Source organism: Seriola aureovittata, chromosome 4 (assembly GCF_021018895.1).
Source record: "Seriola aureovittata isolate HTS-2021-v1 ecotype China chromosome 4, ASM2101889v1, whole genome shotgun sequence".
NCBI lineage: Eukaryota > Metazoa > Chordata > Actinopteri > Carangiformes > Carangidae > Seriola > Seriola aureovittata.
Window position 1 is genome coordinate 30,394,288 of NC_079367.1, and position 6,682 is coordinate 30,400,969.

The following is a 6,682-nucleotide window of genomic DNA, read 5'->3' on the forward strand; positions in this document are numbered from 1 at the left end:
GGTTGAGGGACCGACTCAGCGGGTTGTCTTTGCCAGTGTCCTGTGACCTTGAGCGTTCCCCAACCCTTTCTGCTTATGCAGATGATGTAAATGTTTTTGTGTCCAGTCCGGGGGATGTTCAATGTTTGCAGGACACCCTATCCCAGTATGAGAAGGCAACATCTGCACGGGTGAATTTGGAGAAGAGTGAGGACCTGTTGTTGGGTCAATGGGGGGATCAGGCAATTCCCAGTCTGCCTGAAGGACTTGAGTGGGGGAGGAAGGGGCTGAGGGTGTTGGGAGTTTTTTTGGGAACTGAGGGTTTTAAATTAAAGAACTGGGAGGGAGTTAAGGAGAGTGTGCACTCAGTTGTCTAAGTGGAAATGGTTGCTACCCCATTTGGTGTATAGGGGGAAAGTTTTGGTTGCAAATAGTTTGGCCGCCTCGACTCTCTGGCACAGACTTATAGGTTTGACACCAATGAGGGGTTTGATAGAGGATATCCAGAGGGCCATCCTGGAGATTTTCTGGTCTGGCAAACACTGGGTCAAGACAGCAACCCTCTATCTAACTGTAGCTAAAGGGGGGCAGGGACTTATAGACATCCAGTCTAAAATCGCCTCTTTCAGACTGCAGACAGCACAAAGACTTCTGTACAACTATGGTCCGAGCTGGTTGGAAATGGCTTGACTGCTCATGAGGAGAGCCGGTTGCTTGGGCTTTGAAAAACAACTGTTCTTGATGCAGTCAGAGGATCCGGACTACACAGGACTAACTTCCTTCTACAGCTCTGTACTGCAGGCCTGGCAGATTTTAAAGACTGAACGTGAAACCATTGAGACTCCAGGTATGTGGGTATTTGAGGAGCCTTTGGTTTCAAACATCTTCTTAAAAGCTCTAACCCTTCAGTCTGCCAGCTTGTGGGTCAGACTCAGAGAGGGAGGATGCACCAAACTGGGCCATCTAATGACGTTGACCACTTCATCCGAAGACGTCCTGAAGGGGAGAGGAAAAATCACCTCCATCAGACGGATTGACAGGCTGGTGAAGGAAGTCTGCGCTGCTCTGCCACAACATCTGAGAGCATTTGCGAGGGACCAAACTCTGTGTGAACAGTGGAGTGAGGGCAGCGAGTACAGCTTCCCATCTCTGTCTGTTTCCCCAGCTGTGGGGGAGTGGCAGGAAGGAGCAGGTAAGCTGCTGTCTCCTACAACACCACATCTGGGCAAGCTTCAGGATGTAGGTAAGAAGGAACTCTATCAAACCTGTGTCAAAGTCCTTCATCTTCGGTCACTGTTGGGGGTTGGAGAGTCAAGGTGGAATGAGTTCTTTGGCCCGGACTCTTCCCCGAAAGGCAGCTGGCGGTCCCTGTACAAGCTGCCTGTTGAAAAGCGGACAGCAGACCTCCAGTGGAGGATCGTACATGGCGCAATAGCTACGAACAGATACAGAGCACACACTGATCCTGGGGTTAGGGATGAGTGTTTGTTTTGTTTTCAAACTGAAACCCTCACACATTTGTATGTTGAGTGTCACAGGTTGGCATCTTTGTTTGTTTTACTGAAAAGGTTGTTTCAGGGTCTTGGGGAGACGTTTTCATTTCTTCTCTTTATTTTTCGCCCAAAGTATTCGTCAAAAATAAAATCAGTTTGGACATCGCTGAACTTTTTGTCTGGCTCTGCCAAGTTGGCTATGTGGCTGACGTGCAGAAACAGGGCCCAGGATTCTGGGAGTGTGGACACGGTGTTGGTTCTGAAGGGTCTATTGAAGGCTCGACTGAGGGTGGAATATGCCTTCTATAAAGTAATGGACAATATGGACGATTTTAACCATGTGTGGGCTCTAGCGGGGGTTTTGTGTTCTGTGGGAGGGGATAGGGAGCTAATTGTTCATTTGTGATCTGGGGTAAGTTTCATGTAGTTGTTGTTTTGTTATTTTTTTGTTTTTCCTGTCTTTTCTGCTTTGATAGGACAGTAATGTAGGTTTTCTCCTTGAAGTGGTTTAATAAAGGGACTTTGAAAACCAAAACCATCTCCTCTCCTCTCCTTTTGTCTCTTTATAGCCCTTGTATCCTTGTCTCCCCTTTCCTTTCCTTGCTAAATCTTCTCTATCCTTGTTTCCTCACCTTGTTTCCTCTTTCCTTCTTGTCTCTTCTATCCTTGTTTCCTTTTCTCCCCCTTGTCTCCTTTCCTCATTTTTCTACCTTCTCTCCTTTCCTCTGTCCTTGTTTAATCTGTCCTTGTCTCCTCTCCTCCCTCGTCTCTTTATAGCCCTCGTCTCCTCTCTTTTTGTCTCTTCTCCTCTTGTCTACTTGTCTCCTTTCTTCTTCGTCTACCTTCTCTCCTTGTCCCCTCCGCCTTGTCTACTCTCCTCTTGTCTCCTTGTCTCCTTCCTCAGATTGCTGACTGAGTCTTTAACTTCTTGTCAGGAGAACATTTTCTCTGTGTCTGTCTAAACAGCTCTCCCAGAATCCCGCTGGGCAGTGGCAGGGGGTCACATGGTGTGTGCTGACCTGCTAATCATGTGGACGAGGTGAATCAGTGTGAGACTGTGTGTGATGTTTGGTGTGTGGTGTGTGTGTGTGTGTGTGTGATGGACACGCGCCCGCTGAGTCTCTGCTCATTGATTAGTCCGGACTGACGGACACATTCACCTCCAGCCGTGCGTTTGATTGGTCAGCCCACAGCAAGGCGTTTTATTGGATGGCTCCTCAGTGGGGTGCCAGCGTGATGCGGAGCCTCCCAATGACCCCCCTCTGCCTTGACCTTTGAACCCATTAAAGGAGCGTTTCATACATATTTACATGTTAATGATGTGGACCAGGAGAGGATAGAATGACCGAGAACAAACACAGTGTCAGAAAATCTGAGGACGAGAACAAGCTCTCACTCCTCTCACTATACACATTATGTATAGAGTTATGAATGGCTTCACACAGGGCAGCAGAATAAAAGATCAAATCAGCTCCAGTGGTATACAATACAATAGGTTTGAAGAAATAGACACAGGTGAAATCGTCTCTGTGTCTTTAAAGGACACATGAAATGTGTTTAGAAACAGTTGGTGTCCAAATACATTCGAAAAAACATTTTCCCTTGTGAAAACTTAAAAACACAGATTTACTTTTGTATTTTCTACATAGCTATCCAGCCAGTGAGACGCCATTTTGGAGTGACATCATTGCCAATGGAGCAGGTGTCACAGGGTCTGCAATCGTGGACAGCTACGTATGGCAACACCAGTGGGTCAAACCACACAGCCTGATTGGTGTCTCAAAAGAAAGACAAACAAAAAACACCACACACAACATGGATCTGTTTGATGGAGATCTACACTGTCCATATTTCTGGACAGTTAGTTTCCATAAAGGAGTTGAAAGTTTGGGAAAATAACTCTGATCTGAGTTCAGTGTTTTTCCTGTATGATGATTATTACACAAACGGCTGTTTCTCCACTCACAGGGCCACATACTGTAGTACAAGCAGCTGTAACAGACTTTTTTTATAACTCTCAACATGCACAGTGTACTTAGGTAGAGTCAAACTCAACTGTATATGGTTTGTCCAAGTGGTGTTGCCGTACATACTTTAAGTGTCCAAAATTGAACAGTTACAACAGGGTTGGTTGGCTCCAGTGAAGACAGTGAAGCATTTCTAAAGCAGGTTGTAAAAAGTAAAATAATAATTACATGATTAAACAGTTTAAAGAACAGGGTGTATAAACGGACATATATGCTTTGTTTCACAATACATAAACACTGTTCCAGGTGAGAACAGCACCAAAACCAACCATTAGTTCAGTGCATACAACTAATAACCTCAACACCACAGCAAGAGCTCATAGACTTTGTGTCGCAATAAAGCTTCATGAATCAAACAGCTGCTGCCTTAAAGCAGCAGAAACGTTTAGTATCAGAGGGGTAAAACACAAAGATATTGTTTAAAAAGTAAGTTACTGTGCCTCACATTGGTTCTAGGTGGATATGATATTTTTTTGCAGTGAGCTCCTCTGGCTCTGGAGTTAAAGGCGTCAGGTTCAGGTGTTTATCAAGGTGTTCTGGCTGCTGTGTTGTAGCCAGTCTCTATTTCCAGTCTGGCGGCACCACTGCTATGAAAGATATAGCAGAACTTCTTTTTATGTGTTTAGCGGATTAGATTGAAGATCAAGTTAGTGTGTCATGTTCTTCATCAAATGATGCGCTGGCAACAAGTGGCAGCAAGTCCTCATAGCTCCTAGTTTTTTTGCAGTATGTTTATGGATTTCTTGGCGATTGACATCTTTATTATACGTTGTCGTTTCATCTGACGATGGAGAAAATAATGTACATGAAGGAAGAACTCCTGGCTTTAAAGTGTACCAGATATGGAACATCTCATACCGGCAGAGCTGAAGAAGCTGTATGTAGAACCGGGGCTAAGCTAAAGGCTAGGAGATGGATATATAAGCCTTTTCTATCATCGATCCTCATGGGAAATGTCAACTCTCTGCCTAATAAGTGTGATGAACTGGAGGCACTTGTGCAGAACCAGCAAGCATATCGTGAGTGTAGTCTCATGTGTTTCACGGAGACCTGGTTAAACGACAACACTCCCGACTGCTGTGTGGATTCACTGCAGTACGAGTGGACAGAGACGCCAGAGCAAGTGGGAAGAATAAAGGTGGAGGACTGGTTCTGCTTGTGAACAATAGATGGTGCAACCCCGGTCACATCACAGTGAAGGAGAAGATCTGCTGTCGGGATATTGAACTGTTGGCAGTTGGTTTTAGACCGTACTGTCTGTTGGGACTCATCATTCAACAGACCAGATGTTTCTTTGCTCCAGTGGACAAAGGAACTCACACCCCACAGTTGCCCACTGTTCACACCTGGGGACAACCCCCCGACCCCCCCTACGGACCTCACCGGCCAGCCAGTGTGACATGTGACCCCCTAGGGTGTCACCAAACAAAATTATCTATCTATCTATCTATCTATCTATCTATCTATCTATCTATCTATCTATCTATCTATCTTCATATCCACTGTAAGAGGAAAAAGTAGGAGTAAGAAGTATTTTTGAAACATGTTTAATATGATTGAAACATGGCTCTACTGGAGCAGCTGGGAGTTCAGGAAGGGCAGCACTGCAGACTGATCCTGTGATCTTCAGACCACCACTGCTCCTGATTGGCTCCTACAACGACATGTCCTCAGGTTCTGGTCTGAGGAGGATCCAAACCTTGGTTCAGAGTGGAAAAACAGCTGACAGTGATGAGGAAGAAGGTTCATTAACTGTTATGTTTCACCTGCATGAAGTTTAGTTTTAAGCCAAACATGTGGCCCCTTCCATATCAGACACCAGGACTTCACAAAACACCTTGTGAAACACACAGAAACATTATAAACTTCCTCCTTCAGAGAACATGTTTCCATGGAAAACAACATCTTACTGAGGAGACCTGCTTCATGTCCACAGTTGACCGTGGTCCACAGCTGTGTCATCTCCCAGGTTTCTCCGGGTAATTAAAATGTTTCCTCTCCTTCATCCACATCCACAGCCACAGAATCTACAAGCTCTTTTCTCTCACTAACAACTCATCTCCTATCATTTGGACTGAACTTATCTGTGTTTGTTCTCTCAGACTGACAGTCATCCTGTCTCAGATCTCTGCTTTCACATGAATCTTACGCAATATAATTCTTAGCATCACGTTAATATGATTTGGTCTATATCATAAGTCCACTGTGCAGATTCTCTCAAATAACACACGTAGAGCTTTTCATTATCAAACAGCTCATCAGACCCAGAGACAGTCATCAATTAGATTTACTTACTGAGCTATTCATCTCGTCCAGAGAAGCTCAGAGGACCCATACCCAGCACAGAAAATATCTAAAACCAGGTCCTGAGCAGGTTTTCAGATCCACAGGTTCAGGTTCTGATGTGGACTCTGAAGGTTCATCAGACAACAACAATTCCTCCAACCTGAAAAACCACACAGCTAATTTTTTGTGTCTCCTGAAATAATGCCCCTACAACGGGAGGCGTACCGGACCAAGGTTATCATGGTTACAATAATAAACAGAGTGACTCACCAACCTTCATCACTATGGTTACTATATCAACCGGCATGGCTTCAGTTAGGTTTAGGAACAGTTGGTGATTTGGACTTGAATAAGTACTTCCTCCACATTAGATGATCTTTGTTGTCATGGTTACAATAATTACAACGTGGTTAACTTTGTTGGACATAAAAGCTGTGTCTCAATTCAGGGTCCTCATCCCTCAGAGACTGCATTTGAAGACCAACTGCATCTCATTTCAAAGGCTCCTTCAAAAGCGTCTTTCTTTTCTTGGATAACAAATGCTCCAAAAGGTGGATCCTTCATGGTCCAATCTATCCCAAGATTCATTGGTAATGAAAACAATATGTCAGCAAACAGCACTGACAGAGAGCCTGAGGATTACACTGTCAACTGTAATTATTGGGTTTCAGCTCAGTCCAACAGCTAACGGTACAACTGTTAAAACCTGGAGACTTAAAATATCAAGTTGTTGAAAAAAAGTACCAAGTTGTCGAGGTTGCTAGGCAACAGAAGCAAGGGTAGGCACAGCTGGTGATGCAAAACATAAATCCTCCGTAGATCAGACCATTTCATTTTGGTTTGCCTTTCATGGTCTATGACAGCTATGAAAGGCCACACCTTCATCAACAGTGTCCT